The 17122-nt window shown below is 41.0% G+C and overlaps 1 long non-coding RNA gene across 1 annotated transcript; it reads left to right on the forward strand.

Moving 5' to 3' along the window:
* Positions 1 to 6: 6 nt before the first annotated feature.
* LOC119308218 lies at positions 7 to 2202 on the forward strand. The gene is made up of 4 exons (XR_005149931.1): positions 7 to 666; positions 780 to 842; positions 997 to 1220; positions 1708 to 2202. It is a non-coding gene; the product is annotated as an uncharacterized LOC119308218 (long non-coding RNA).
* The last annotated feature ends 14920 nt before the right edge of the window (positions 2203 to 17122 follow it).

Below are 17122 nucleotides of genomic sequence, written 5' to 3' on the forward strand. Positions count from 1 at the left end.
CCACCCCCACCTTCCTCCTCCGGCTAGGTGCGCTGCCACGATGCGACCCCCAGCCAGCACGCGCCACCGCCTCCACCTCCCCCTCACGCAGCACCTCCACCGCGACGCACCCCCTGCAAGTTCACGCCGCCGGCCACACCTTCCTTCCGCGTCAGCACGCACCGGCGCGACGCATCCCGCCGCCTAGCATCCTGGTGCAACATCCAATGATCCACCGACCCGCAGCCCTGCGCTCTGCCACACCCGCTGCCCGATCGAGCCCCTGGAGAACATCCACACGAGCACGTGTGTTCAATTTCTGCATTTCTGCTACTGAAAACAGAGGAGAACGGCTGCTAAGATTTTCTCTGAACTTCCTTGTTCTTTGTGACGAGACCTGCTCAACTCTCCCTCTATGAACTCCTGCAAAACAATTTTATTTATCTTTTCATCTTTATCTTTCTGAACTGAATTGGACTGGGTTGTGTCATATTCTTATTAATTTTCCCATCTGAAAATGGTATGATATGAAGGAACAATCTAGGTGGACGAGAATTTCAAGTTCATTTCTGACTGCAGATACTTCGATTTTTATTTTCAAGTATTAAATTTCTTGGATAAATCACCTCTGTCAACGCCTTGCCGGTCATCATCCCAAAGTTCACCTCTGTCAACGATGCCGTTCAGGTACTCATTCCATTCCAAAATCCCTTGTGTGATACATCTCGTGCATGCACTGTATAATGTAACACATGCCCGTTATAGTCTGCATTAGTAGCTAATTCCATCCATCCATTCAGTTGTTGAGGCAAAGCCATCCTCAAGACACAGAAGATACGCACTCGATTAGCAAACTCCACAAGGTACGATTTAAATTACTTGCAGCTTTATTAAGCAGTCAACTATCTTGAACCAGACTACATAATGGATTACATACAGTGTACATTAGCTCGGGTAGAGAAAATATAAGTTCAAATTCTTGCACCGTTGTGCTAGCTAACACAGCTTATTATTCAGTGATTTGCACAAACACTTCACCCGGAGGTATTGACCTGCAGCATGCCGCGTCTGCCGCTGCCGCCGAGGTCCCCCCACATACAGCCGACGCTGCGGCAACCACCCCCCACCACTGTCTGTTGCCGATGCGTGCAACCACGTCCAGCCGCCCACTGGACGTGGGCAGAGAGGCAGGGCCACGCTGAGAGCTCAAGATCCACCACCCGCAGTCGCTTCCCCTGCAGGTTGTACACCCCACCGACCACACCATCTTCTTCTCCTCCTCTATTCTCTTGCCTCTTTGCTTCTGTAGTTCAAGATGTTTTAAAAAGATTGGTATTTTTGCTCTCTGTAATGTTCAAAAGTTTGGTACTGTATTTTTTTCGGATCTGCAAAGATGTAATCTCAGCAAGGTTGGAATATGTTAAGTAAGATATTATGAACCAAGAAAAAAGAGAAATTTCGGTCTATGATTTCCCACCATATTTGCCCCAACTTGTGTTCTGATTTCATTTGAAAAATCTAGAAGTTCAATGATATAAAATATATAAGTTCTGACTCCACAAGATGTATGTTTGGAGAATAAAAACAATAGTTAAATGAAGCCACCTGCAGAGTAAAAAAGAACATATAAATTTGCATTACAGAGTTAAAAAAATTCAGAGCCAAAAACATATAAAAGTTCGTAGAAGGCAGTGCTAAAAACGTTCAATTTTTTTCCCTTTGTTTCAGGTTGCAGTGGAAAAACAAAAGGCAGAAGTTCAAAGATGAAATTTGAAGAAGGAAATATACAACAATCAAAGAAGTAGCGGTCTCATTACAGAGAAGGAGAACGCCTTGCGAGCCAGCCGAGTTGACTTCTGCCATCGGCACTGCGTAATAATCACTGGATTCCCATGGCCACCGGCACTGGATAATTAGCACTGAACGACTTGCAATCCAGAAGAAAGTTGCGCCCATAACCCGTGGAGATCTATCACGTTGTGCAGTTGGTCGTGATGTCTCCCGGAGCTTCAATTTTATGACCCTGGTGCATTTTCTTCTTTTTTGATGTGCCATTTGATGCATAAATTTATCACTGGATGCCCATGGTGTGTGCATAGTATGTGTTTGTGTTAGTTCCCGACAGGTTCCTTCATGTACTTCATGGTGATGGATAGAGAGATCCATTATTCATTTGTATAGAAGTTCAAATTTAAATAAAATAGACGTTCAATGTTTATGAAATCTACTTTAGTAATTCTTTATTAAAAGTGTACAAGCGTTACAGGTGGCAGCCGCGGCATTTGTGTGTGTGTGAATAAAATGGAGAAGTTCAAGTTAAAATAATGGAGACGTTCGATCCATGTAAAAAATCTGATATTTCCCATTTCTTGAAAAATAAAAGTAAGGAGTTGAACTTTAAATAATATTAAATAAGCTAGTTATTTATTAAAAAGTAAAAAAGTATGTTTCTTTAATAAAACCAAAGTAGTTCAAATTAAAATAACACACGAGCTTAGATGTCTAGTAAAAAAATTGAGTAGTGAAGGACAAGTTCGCATAAAGTAAAAACTAATGTAATTAAAAAAATGTGAAGTTCAAATTTTAAAAACATAGAAGTTCAAAGTTTATTAAAACCTAGGATCTACAAGTTCAAAAAACAAAACAAAAAAACTAACGTCAAAAAACAACACGCCAAAAATAGAGTGAAGTTCAAACATACATGTCCGAGAAATTCAACTACTTCACACAGTGCATTTCTAAAAATACACAATGAAGTTCAAAAATAAAAAAAAGGTAGAGCGGTTCAATGTCTACAAAAAACTCAGATATTTTCACATAGCCGAGAGAAGATCAGATTGATAAATGTTAGAAGTGCACGTACTACACGGTGTAAAGAATGAAAAAGCAAAAGGCTAAAAAATTTGTTGCTAGAAGTTCAAGTGCTCAGCGCGAGAAATTCAAAAATTCTTGTGAGGAAGGTTGAACAAAAATACGTGACAGAAGTTCAAGGTGAAAACAACGGGAAGTTCAACTACTACACGGAATGCGTTTCAGATAAGAATATAAGAATAGAAAACTAAAAGCTTCAAAGGTCTGTTGCAAGAAGTTCACGTGCTCCTCCGTGCACGGTTCAGAATTTATATTGCGAGACGTCCGGCTTCCAATTACATGTTTGAAAAAGAGCAAAAAATAGCGTCCGACCTTCAACTGCGTGTAATTCAACGTTTGCACAAAATTGTGACAGAAGTTCATAGTGAAAACAACGAGAATTTCAAGTACTATAAGAAATGCATTTCAGGTGAGAACAAAGGTATAGAAAAATAAAAGCTTAAAAGGTTTGTTGAAAGAAGTTTAGGTGCTCTGTCAGGGAAAGTTCAAAAAATCTTGCGAGAGATGTTCACCTTGTATTTCCATGTCCGATTTTTTCCGTTTAAAAATCAAATACAATTCTTTACACAAAATATATAAAAATGGTGAAGTTCAAATTGAAATAACAGAGAAGTACGGAATTAATTAAAACCTAGGATTTACCTATTCAAAAAATAAAAAACACAACGCCATTTAAACGAAAACAAAATGGTTGCTAGAAGTTCAAGTGCTCGGCGAGGAAAAGTTCAACAATTCTCGTGAGAGAGGTTCACCGTGTATTTAGATGTCCAAAATACATAAAAAATAATATGTTGTTTTTTGTGTTTTAAAATAATTCTCTCAAACCAGAGAGAAATTCAAAGTGATAACAACTGAAAGTTCACGTACTACATGGTGTGTATTTCATATAAGAAAATATACAAAAAAAGTGAAAGAGGGTGAAGTTCAAACAGAGATGCCCCAGAAGTTCAACTACTTCACGTAGTGCAAAAAACACCACGTAAATAATCAGCACGTCAAACACAGAGTGAAGTTCGAACAGACACGTCCTAGAAGTTCAACTACTTCACGCAGTGCAAAAAAACAACACGTTAAAAACAGTGTGAAGTTGGAACAGACATGCACGAGAAGTTCAACTACTTCACGCAGTGTATTTCCATCCGCGATGAAGGCAGAAATCATGATCTCATCATTTTCTAATTACTTCAAAATAGTAGGAAATCATTTGTGTAAGTTCAAGTCCTCGGTCGAAGAAAGTTAAAAAAATTATTGTGAGAGAGGTTTGTACAAAAGAAATATCATTTGTATGACATTGCCAAATGTATGAGAAAATTACAAACGAAAATACGTCACGGAAGTTCAACGTGAAAACAACTGGAAGTTCAACTACTACACTGAATGAATTTCAGATGAATTTTTTTTAAAACCGTTGCGAGTATGAAAAAATGATCAACATGGGAAAGTTGCGTGTCTACAGCAGCTTTCCATTGGTATATCACTTGCTCAATTCCGGTGAGTGTTCTGGTGCGTGGATGGAGAGCTACGGACAAAAAAAGCACGTGAAAAACAGAGTGAAGTTCAAGGTTTCATACCGAGAAGTTCAGGCACTTCACGCGATGCATTTTTGGCGAATCTCTTTCGCGATAAAGGCAGAACGAATGATCTCGTCGTTTTTGAAATTACTTGAAAATGGTTGGGAATCAGAGAAAACTGTCAACACGAAAAAGTTTCGCATTTTCTGTAGCTTTTCAACGGTATATTAGTTCGCCATTCCGATAAAGTTTGTACAAAATACGGCGAAAATATGTTTTTCGCCATTTTCGATACTAACTTAAAACTGTAAATAATTGGGAGAAATAATATATACCAAAAAGTTTCGCATTTGTTCAAGCTTTCCAACGCCATATCATTTGCTGCATTCGGACGCATGGATAAAAATTAGCTCGAAAATACGAACTCGGTATGACTTGTATCATTTTCTACATTACTCTTAAACCGTTCAAAATTAGAAAAAACTTTCAAAATTAAAGAGTAGTGCATTTTCATAAGCTTTCTAACGCCATATCATATGCCTCAATTGGATTAGCCATTTAGAAATGACGTCGAAAATAATAACTCGGCTGTTCGGTTTGCGAAATTTTACAATTTTCCAAATTACTTTTTAACCGTAAGGAATTAGAGAAAACTTTCAACATGTGGAAGGAGCGGTTTTGCAGCAGCTTTCCAACGCCATATTATTTGCGTCATTCCGATAAATAGTTTAGAAATGTGATCGAAAATACGATTCACGTTTTTTGCATGAAGGAAAAACGGTTTTCAAAACTGCTCTTAAACCGCTTACATTTTGCCAAAAATTCAACTTGAGTCATGATACTGATGTTCATAGCTTTCCAACGGTTTATCGCAAGCCCCATTTGAACACTTTTTAGCTGAAGTTCAACCTTGTACTCGGGGAAGGTCAAGCGCGTTACTCGGGAAGTTCCAATTGTGATCAGAATATTATTCTCATCCCGTGATCAGAATAGTGTTTATGTGTGTGTGTATATATATATATATATATATATATATATATTAAAATGAAGAACAACGCCTGAAAGAGCGAAGACAATGCAAAGTTGAAGAATTTAAAAAACCGAGGAATTTCAAAAACGAAGAAAAACTCAAATTGAAGATTTTCAACTTTGGTTGGTGGCGTAACCCACTGTATGAGAAAGCTGATTTCAGACACCGCGTACACTTGTCGTAGGGCTCTGAGAATCAATTCCTTCATTAATTTCTTCACACTTAGAGGGTTAGTCTTCATTGATTGAAGAAAAACGTTACTTCGTGTGTTGTGCATCTAAGTCATCAAGTCAGCATTAGTGTTAGGATGTGTGCCCTTTTCAGAGAACATTCAAAGATTCTAGGATATTTAGCTCACATCGCAACTTGCTAAATCTCTTCTCATCCAAGGGCTTAGTGAAGATATCGGCCAGCTGGTCTTCAGTGCTTGCGTGGTCGATGGAGATGTCGCCCTTCAACACATGATCACGAAGAAAATGATGATGAATCTGGATGTGCTTTGTCTTCGAGTGTTGAACTGGGTTATGAGCAATCTTGATAGCACTCTCATTGTTGCAGTAGAGAGGCACATTCTTCACGTTGATGCCATAGTCCTTGAGTGTTTGCTTCATCCATAGTAATTGAGCACAGCATGATCCAGCATCAATGTACTCAGCTTCTACAGTGGAGAGTGATATGCAGTTCTGTTTCTTCGAGGACCAATAGACCAAAGATCGTCCGAGGAAATGGCATGTGCCTGACGTTGACTTGCGGTCCACACGATCGCCATCATAGTTAGAGTCCAAATATCCAATGAGATCAAACGAAGAACCCTTGGGATACCATAATCCAAGTGTTGGTGTGTGAGCTAGATATCGAAGAATATGCTTCACAGCCTTATGGTGTGATTCCTTCGGTGTAGCTTCAAATCGGGCACACATGCAAACACTAAGCATAATATCCGGCCTAGATACACATAGGTACAATAAAGAGCCAATCATGGAGTGGTATACCTTTTGATCGAAGTCTTTACCATTTTCATCACTGCATAGATGGCCATTTGTGGGCATTGGAATTTTGACCCCTTTGCAATCTTGCATGCCGAATTTCCTCAATACATCCTTGAGGTATTTCTCCTGAGATATGAATATCCCATTGCGCTGTTGACGAATTTGAAGACCTAAAAACAATTTCAATTCTACCATCATAGACATTTGATATTCTTCACTCATCATATAGGCAAATTCATCAGTGTATTGTTGGTCAGTACAGCCAAAAATGATATCATCAACATAAATTTGGCACACAAACAATTCACCATCATAAGATTTAGTGAAAAGAGTTGGGTCGAGTGAACCGAGTTTGAAGCCTTTCTTCATGAGGAATTCCTTCAAAGTATCATACCACGCCCGAGGGGCCTGCTTGAGGCCATACAGGGCCTTATTGAGTCTGAAGACTTTGTCAGGATGCTTTGGATCTTCAAAACCTGGGGGTTGAGCAACATATAGTTCTTCCTCAAGCTTACCATTGAGGAATGCACTTTTCACATCCATTTGTTGTAAGATAATATCATGATGGTTAGCATAAGCAAGTAATATGCGAATAGCCTCAAGTCTAGCAACAGGTGCAAAAGTTTCATCGAAGTCAATTCCTTCAACCTGTGTGTAGCCTTGAGCTACAAGCCGTGCCTTATTCCTCACCACAAGGCCATTTTCATCTTGCTTGTTGCGGTAGATCCACTTTGTGCCAATAATGTTGTGCTTGCGAGGATCTGGACATTTGACCAGTTCCTAGACGTTGTTGAGCTCGAACTGATGTAATTCTTCTTGCATAGCTTGAATCCACTCAGGCTCTAGAAATGCTTCATCGACCTTAGTGGGCTCTGTGATAGAGACAAAATCAAAGTGCCCACAAAAGTTAGACAAATGTGAAGCTTTTGAGCGTGTGAGAGGACCTGGTACTTCAATGTCATCAATGATCTTCTCTATTTGCACTTCGTTTGCAATGCGAGGATGAGCGGGTTGCCTTCGAGGAATTTGATCCGCATTTTCTTCAGGAGCATTTTCCTCAGCACCATTTTCTTCAGGTGTGCCAGCTCGACGTTCTTCACGTTCTGGAATGAATTCTTCAGTAGATTCTTTAGTAGGAATGACATCCTCAGTAGCCTTGAACTTGATAGATTCCTCAAGTGCTGGTTCATCTAACACAGAAGGTAGGTGCTCTCTTTGCGAGCCATTAGTTTCATCGAACCGCACATCTATAGTTTCAACAACCTTGTGAAGAATGTTGTTGAAGACTTTGTAGGTGTGCGAGTCCTTTCCGCAACCAAGCATAAAACCCTCATGTGCTTTCTGTGCAAATTTAGAATTGTGATGAGGATCTCTAATCCAACATTTAGCACCAAAGACTTTGAAGTAACTCACATTGGGTTTCTTATCAGTGAGGAGTTCACAAGCAGTCTTCTTGAAGAGTTTGTGAAGATATACTCTGTTGATGATGTGGCACGCAGTATCAATAGCCTCAATCCAGAAACGACGAGGTGTCTTGTATTCATCAAGCATAGTGCGAGCCATCTCAACAAGAGTTCTATTCTTGCGCTCCACGACGCCATTCTGCTGAGGAGTATAAGGAGAAGATAACTCATGAGTAATACCAAGTTCATCAAGATAGTCATCAAGACCAGAATTCTTGAACTCAGTCCCATTGTCACTTCTGATGTGCTTGATCTTTACACCAAAGTTGGTTGAAGCCCTCGAGGAAAATCGTCTGAAGACTTCCTGCACCTCATGTTTGTTAGTGACAATGTGCACCCATGTGTAACGAGAATAATCACCAACAATAACAAAGCCATATAGAGATGCATCATTTGTAACAGCAGAATAATGATTAGGACCAAATAGATCCATTGAAGCAATTCAAATGGTTGAGTGGTGGTCATGATAGTCTTTACTGGATGCTTGGCCTTTGTCATCTTTCCAGCTTCACAGGCTCCACATAAGTGATCCTTGAGGAATTTGACATTCTCAATGCCAATGACATGCTTCTTCTTTGCAAGCGTGTGCAAATTCCTCATGCCAGCATGACGAAGTCGTCGATGCCATAGCCAGCCTTCTGAAACTTTTGCAAGTAGGCATACGGCCGGTTGTGGTCCTGTAGAGAAATCAACAATGTACAAGTCTCCTCTCCTAAAGCCTTCGAAGACTTTGGAATTGTGAGCTTCCATGATCACAACACAACGATATTTGCCAAAGACAACAACCATATCAAGATCACAAAGCATTGAGACAGATATGAGGTTGTATCCTAAGGACTCGACAAGCATGACTTTGTCCATGTGTCGATCCTTTGAGATCGCAACCTTACCTAGACCCAATACCTGACTTTTGCCGTTGTGAGCGAAATGATATGCTTCAGATGCGACGGTGATAACGGAACATTCATCAATAGATTCTTGTCACCAGTCATGTGATTCGTACATCCACTATCGAGGAGCCACTCATTGGCTTTGGGTTGATCATCCTACAGATGAATTAGTGCAACTTACGAACTCATATACTTCATCAGTGAAGAATATGACATCAATATCATCAGATCAATTTCATCAAACAATAGGACGTGTGAAATGAAAGTTCATTTCATCATGATTAGTCTGCGTCCTTTCAGGCAATGTTCAGGTCTCCAGCAAATTCTTCAGACATTTTAAGCACGTCTGGAGACCTGACCTTGCATGAGATATTAGTTCTTTTTCTTCACCACCCACATCTGAAGGGGTGGCAAAGAATTCATCACTCTGCGAGCACCATATGAGAAAGGTGGCATAGAAGCCAGTCCAATTCGTTTCACATAAGAGGGGTTAGGATAGGCATATGAATAAGCAGAGAAATTCTTCGAGGACTTATGAACTGTAAGTGCATCTAGTGCCCCTTAGTGATTTTGGTGTATTGAAGACTTATAGGTTAAGGGACTAATGCGTTTGTGAGTGTACACAGGTTTATAAGTCTATGTGGAGTTTGATATTTACAGAGAAAGTCGACCCCTAAAAATGAAGTTCTTCAACTGAAGACTTTGATATTCTGAAGACTTTCTGAAGACTTTGAAAGTGAAGAAATTGGTGTGACCTTGAAGACTTGGTATTCATTTGTGGAACATGAAGCGTGAAGACTTTTGTTTTCGTAGTTTCATTTTCTCTTTCTTGAGTTATAGGAAACACCGTACTGTTAAAGGGGGTCGAGGAAATACTAAGGAAAAATTTCCATGTGATGCTCAACTCAAAATCCTACACCTACCAATCCCTTCGAGTGAAGCCTTTGGAAATCCCATACAGTTCAGTCACTTTCTTCAGTGACAGAGACGAAGTTCTTCTGGTCACTGATGAATTTGTTCTGACTGAGGAGTTAGGAATTCGTCAGTGCGAATTACCTACACAGTGAGGAACATGATAGCCCTGAGGAATTTGAGAGTCAAATTTCCGACCGTTGCTGTGCTGCGCGCCAGCTGTCCCAAAATATCTTATCCACCTAACGGCCATATCATTGAAGGGCATTTATGTCTTATCATGTCGGGCTGCTCCCTAGGCTATAAATAGCCGCCCCCTACAACCACTAGCTGGTTGGCTACTCCGAGAGAACTTGACACTTGTCATTTGAGAGCAACTCATCCTCCGAGGACTTTGAGCGAAAATCATCGAGTGAAGAAAACCTAAAACCAAACCCCTACAAATCCAAAGTGATTGAGCATCACTGAAGAAATTGATCCTGCGTGGATCCGACGCTTGTTACCTTTGAAGACTGTGCTTCTTCCAGACGGTTAGGCGTCAAGGTCTAGAGCATCCAAGAGGAATTGTGGATCGCCGAGTGACCAAGTCTGTGAAGGTTTGGAAGTCGCCTGAAGACTTACCACGAGTGATTGGACGAGGTCTGTGTGACCTTAGTTCAAGGAGAATACGGTGAGGACTGGGTGTCCTGAGCTGCGTGCTCAGCGACTGGGTGTCCGAGACTGTGTGTCCTTGAGTTTAAATACTCAGTCGCTCCAACCAGACGTACAACTGAGACAGCAGTTGGAACTGGTCTACCAAATCATTGTCTTCACCAACCTAACTGGTTCTATTTCCTCAACCCTTTCATTTCCTCATTACTGTGTTGAGTGTTTGTTCATATCTGTGTTTGAAGACTTTGACTGAAGACTTTCTCAATTTCCTCAGTTCAATTTCTTCAGTCTGTTTGTCTTCATCTTGTGTTATCCTGTGATTACGCTTTCTGTACTCTGTGCTAGTCTTCATGTCATCATGATGACCATGCTTGTATTCTGTTATGCTTACTTGTGAGTACTTATTCCGCTGTTAATAGTTCTTCGCTAAGGAATTTACTCACCGGCAAATTCCTCAGTGAAGAATTCATAAAAATTGCCTATTCACCCCCCTCTAGTCGACATAACGCACTTTCAATTGGTATCAGAGCAAGGTACTCCCTTGTTCTGTGTGATTTTGGTTTAACCGCCTGGAGTTTTAGTTATGTCGACCGCAGGTATGATCAAGGTCTCGGCTGGGTGTCCTACCTTTGATGGGACGGACTACCCCTACTAGAAAAACAAGATGCGAATGCATCTCGAGGCAATTGACAACGATCTCTGGTATGTTGTGGAAAATGATGTTCCCTCTGTCTCACCCTCACTGAACGCTACCTATGTGAAGAGATTCAAGCAACTCGATTCTCAAGCGAAGAATATCATATGTGGCCATCTGAGTAAAGGACAGTATGGAAGAGTGAGTGCTTTGGAAACTGCTAAGCTTATCTGGGATAGGCTGTCCAAAGTGAATGAAGGAGCCTCAACTCAGCGTGACTCTCGAGTTTGATGTTCTTCGGAATCTCTTCAACCGCTTCAAAAGACTCGACAATGAAAATGTCCAACAAACCTTTGATCGCCTCACTGACATCTCAAATGAGCATCAAGCCCTTGGTGCCACTGACATCACTGACCATGAGGTGGTGAAGAAACTGTTGAGATCGCTTGATTCCTCATTTGATACTCTGGGTCTGATGATACAAGAACGGGCTGACTACAAGTCTCTCGATCCTGCCGATATCCTCGAGAGGCTAAATACTCACGAGTTCCAGCTTGCTGAAAAGAGAGATCTCTATGGTTCGAGCTATGGCAAACCACGTGCCCTGAAGGCCAAGGTTGTGTCTGAGTCTGAATGTGAGGATTCTGGTAGTAGCCTTGGTGATCCTGAAGAATTGAGCCAGGAGCTAGCACTGCTCGTGAAGAAATTCCAGAAGTTCTCAAGACGTGGTTGCTTTGGAAAATCCTCAAGAAGCAGTGATTCCTCATCAAGTGACTATAAGAGAAGGTTGTGCCACAAATGCAAGAAACCCGATCATTATATTCAAGATTGTCCTCAGTGGGAAAAGTAATTGAAGAAGAAGAAATACAAGGATTACAGTTCTGATGATGCGAAGAAGAAGAAGAAATCGTCAAAATCTTCGTCATCAAAATCCTCGAAGTCTTCATCTCACAAGAAGAGCAGCTCCAAGAAGGCTCGGGCATTCATTGGCAAGGAAATGGACTCTGAAGCTGAATCTGAGGAACATGAGGAAGAGGAGGCGTCTGAAGAATCCGAATCTGGTGTGGCGAGTCTGGCCTTCGCTACTGCCTTCGTTAGCAAGTCCATCTTCAACACTGAAGAAACTGACCCCACCGACAAGCCTGATGAAGATAATGATGACTACGCTCCCACCTATTGCTTCATGGCAAAAGGTGCAAAGGTACTCAAATACACCTCCTCTGAATCTAGTGAAAATGAATCTGATGAGAATCTCAAGCCCAGCTACTCTAAACTTGCTAAGATTGCTGTAAAACAACAAAGGGCTTTTGAAAAGGTTCAAAACATGCTAGACAAAAGTGATGATATGTTGGGTGAAGAAATGGATCGCACTAAAGCCCTGACTGAAAATCTTTAGAGACTTCAGTCTAGGTTTGATAACCTTCAAAGTCATCATAACACTCTCTTATCTGATCATGAGAAACTTTCTTATGAATTTCTTCAAAGAAAGCAAGATCTTGAGAAGCTAAGAGTGAGTTATGAAGATCTTCAGAAGGAGCGCGATTCATTACTAGCTCAACAAATCAGCGCTTCTCAGGAAGAATTTGTTCGTCCATGCTAAAAGTGCATTGAACGTGAATCTGCTAATTCTTCACCTGAATGTTCAAATACTTCAACTGTTACAAATTCTTCACCTGCCTCTGCTATCACTAATTCCTCATCTGAGGACATTGCTAGTATCACTGATGATGCAGGGCTGAAGGAATTGTACATGACAGGCATGTACAAAAGCCTCAAAGGGCATCAGACTCTTTGTGATGTGCTTAAAAAGCAGATTCTCAACAGAAACCCTAGGAAAGAGGGTATCACCTTTGAGAGGAAACTTAATGCTGATGGAACATATTGGAAGCCTGAGCAGTACCCCAAAACTTCATGGGTTGCTGCAAAGGGACCTCCACTTGATCCATCTAACTTATCTGGCTTTTCATGTGAATCTCCTCATTCTTCTGATGAGTCATTTGACTCCAACTATAAACTGTTCACAAATCAGAATGGTGAAGTATTTGCTAGATATGTTGGCACTAACTGCAGGAACGGTTCTCCCATGAAGAAAATCTGGGTTCCCAAGAAGTGCCTTGAAAGTCTTCAGGTGAATGTCCTCATGACACCACCAGTGAAGAACGGGAACCCCAGATCAAATTCTTCATATGGATCAAATTCCTCAAATGGATCAAAGTCCTCATATGATTATCATCGTGCTAACAACTCTGTTTCGCAGGGTAGAGCTAAGGGATATGAATATGTGCATTATTCTTCAAACCATTATGTTCATAAGTCCTCGAAGAATTTCTCTGATTATTCATATGCTTACCCTAACCCCTCTTATGTGAAACGAAATGGTTTGGCTTCTATGCCACCATTCTCGTATGGTGCTCGCAGAGTGATGAACTCTTTGCCACCCCTTCAGATGTGGGTGGTGAAGAAAAAGAACTAATCTCTTCTGTAGGGTCAGGTCTCTAGACGTGCCTTAATGTCTGAAGAATTTGCTGGGGACCTGAAAAAATTGCCTGAAAGGACGCAGGCGAATCATGATGAAATAATCTTTCACACGTCCTCCTCCTACTATATCTGTTTACTGCTTGATGAAATTCATCTGATGAACTTGATGTCATATCCTTCATTGATGAAGCATATGAGATTGTAAGTTACACTAATTCATCTGCAGGATGATCAACCCAAAACCACTGAATGGGTCCTCGATAGTGGATGTACAAATCACATGACTGGTGACAAGAATCTTTTGATGGATGCTCCCTTATCACCGTCACATATGAAGCACATCATCTTTGCTGACAAAGGCAAAAGTCAGGTATTGGGTCTTGGTAAGGTTGCGATCTCTAAGGATAAACACATGGACAAAGTCATGCTTGTTGAGTCCTTAGGATACAACCTCATGTCAGTCTTAATGCTTTGTGATCTTGATATGGTTGTTGTCTTTGGCAAGTATCGCTGTGTTGTGATTACGGAAGCTGACAATTCCAAAGTCTTCGAAGGCTTTAGGAGAGGAGATTTATATATTGTTGATTTCTCTACAGGACCACAACCAGCCGTGTGTCTACTTGCAAAAGCTTCAGAAGGCTGGCTATGGCATCGACGACTTGGTCACGCAGGCATGAGAAATTTGAACACGCTTGCAAAGAAGAAGCATGTCATTGGCATTGAGAATGTCAAATTCCTCAAGGATCACTTATGCGGAGCCTGTGAAGCTGGAAAAATGACCAAGGCTAAGCATCCAGCAAAGACTATCATGACCACTACTCGTCCATTCGAATTGCTTCACATGGACCTCTTCGGACCTAATCATTACTCAATAGTCACTAATGATGCATCTCTATATGGTTTTGTCATTGTTGATGATTACTCTCGATATACATGGGTACACATTGTTACTTACAAACATGAAGTGCAGGAAGTCTTGAAACGTTTTTCCGCGAGGGCTTCAACCAACTTTGGTGTGAAGATCAAGCACATCAGAAGTGACAATGGAACTGAGTTCAAGAATTCCGATCTTGATGACTATCTTGATGAACTTGGTATTACTCATGAGTTATCTGCTCCCTATACTCCTCAGCAAAATGGCGTCGTGGAGCGCAAGAACAAAACTCTTGTTGAGATGGCTCGCACTATGCTTGATGAATACAAAATGCCTTATCGTTTTTGGATTGATGCAATTGATACTGCGTGCCACATCATCAACAGAGTATATCTTCACAAATTCTTCAAGAAGACGGCCTATGAACTCCTCAGTGACAAGAAACCCAATGTGAGTTATTTCAAAGTCTTCGGTGCTAAATGTTGGATTAGAGATCCTCACCACAATTCTAAATTTGCACTGAAAGCACATGAAGGTTTTATGCTTGGTTACGGAAAGGACTCGCACACCTACAGAGTCTTCAACATTGTTCTTCACAAGACTGTTGACACTGTAGATGTGCGGTTCAATGAAACTAATGGCTCGCAAAGAGAGCACCTACCTTCTGTGTTAGATGAACCAGCACCTGAGGATTCTATCAAGTTCAAGGCAACTGAGGATGTCATTCCTACTGAAGAATTTGCTGAAGAATTCATTCCAGTTCATGAAGAACATCGAGCTGATACACCTGAAGAAAATGCTGAGGAAATGGTGATGAAGAAAATGCTGATCAAACTCCTCGGCGACAACCAGCTCATCCTCGCGTTGCAAAAGAAGTGCAAGTGGAGAAGATCATCGATGACATTAGAGCACCAGGTCCTCTCACACGCTCAAAAGCTTCACATTTATCTAACTTTTGTGGGCACTATGCTTTTGTCTCTATCACAGAGCCCACTAAGGTAGATGAAGCATTTTTGGAGCCGGAGTGGATTCAGGCTATGCAAGAAGAATTACATCAGTTCGATCTCAACAATGTCTGGGAACTGGTCAAACGTCCAGATCCTCGCAAGCATAATATCATTGGCACAAAGTGGATCTACCGCAACAAGCAAGATGAAAATGGCCTTGTGGTGAGGAATAAGGCACGACTGGTAGCTCAAGGCTACACACAGGTTGAAGGAATTGATTTCGATGAAACTTTTGCACCTGTTGCTAGACTTGAGGCTATTCGCATATTACTTGCTTATGCTAACCATCATGATATCATCTTATATCAAATGGATGTGAAAAGTGCATTCCTCAATGGTAAGATTGAGGAAGAAGTATATGTTGCTCAACCCCCAGGTTTTGAAGATCCAAAGAATCCTGACAAAGTCTTCAGACTTAATAAGGCCCTCTATGGCCTCAAGCAAGCCCCTCGGGCGTGGTATGATACATTGAATGAATTCTTCGTGAAGAATGGCTTCACACCCGGTTCACTCGACCCTACTCTCTTTACTAAATCTTATGATGGTGAACTGTTTGTGTGCCAAATATATGTTGATGATATTATCTTTGGCTGTACTGACCAACGTTATAGTGATGAATTTGCCTATATGATGAGTGAAGAATATCAAATGTCTATGATGGGAGAGTTGAAATTCTTCTTAGGTCTTCAAATTCGTCAAAAGCGCAATGGCATATTCATATCTCAGGAGAAATACCTCAAAGATGTACTGAGGAAATTCGGCATGCAAGATTGCAAAGGCGTTAAAATTCCTATGACCACAAATGGCCATCTATGCACTGATGAAAATGGTATTGACTTCGATCACAAGGTATACCGCTCCATGATTGGTTCTTTATTGTACTTATGTGCATCTAGGCCAGATATAATGCTTAGTGTTTGCATGTGTGCCCGATTTCAAGCTGCACCGAAGGAATCACACCATAAGGCTGTGAAGCATATTCTTCGATATCTAGCTCAATCACCAACACTAGGATTATGGTACCCCAAGGGCTCTGCTTTTGATCTCATTGGATATTCTGACTCTGACTATGCTGGTGATCGTGTGGACCGCAAGTCAACTTCTGGCACTTGTCATTTCCTCGGACGATCTTTGATCTGTTGGTCCTCGAAGAAACAGAACTGCGTATCACTGTCTACTGCAGAAGCTGAATACATTGCTGCTGGCTCTTGCTGTGCTCAACTGCTTTGGATGAAGCAAACACTCAAGGACTATGGCGTCAACGTGAAGAATGTGCCTCTCCTCTGCGACAATGAGAGTTCCATCAAGATTGCTCACAACCCAGTTCAGCACTCGAAGACAAAGCACATTCAGATTCGTCATCATTTTCTTCGTGATCATGTGTTGAAGGGCGACATCTCCATCGAGCACGTGAAGACTGAAGAACAGCTAGCTGATATCTTCACTAAGCCCTTGGATGAGAAGAGATTTAGCAAGTTGCGGTGTGAGCTAAATATCTTAGAATCTTCGAATGTTCTTCGAAAAGGACACACATCCTAACACTTATGCAAAATTGATGACTTAGATGTGGAACACATGAAGAAATGTTTTTCTTCAATCAATGAAGAATAACACTCTAAGTGTGAAGAAATTAATGAAGAATTTGATTCTCAGAACCCTACGACAATTGTACGCGGTGTCTGAAATCATCATTCTTATACGGTGGGTCATGCCACCACAAAAAGTTGAAAATCTTCAATTTGAGTTTTTCCTCAGTTTTGAAATTCTTCAGTTTTTCAAATTCTTCAACTTTTCAAAATCTTCACTGTTTCCTTCGTTTTTCTTAATTGGCTA

This window comes from Triticum dicoccoides, chromosome 5B, assembly GCF_002162155.2.
Source record: "Triticum dicoccoides isolate Atlit2015 ecotype Zavitan chromosome 5B, WEW_v2.0, whole genome shotgun sequence".
In the NCBI taxonomy this organism is placed as follows: Eukaryota; Viridiplantae; Streptophyta; class Magnoliopsida; order Poales; family Poaceae; genus Triticum; species Triticum dicoccoides.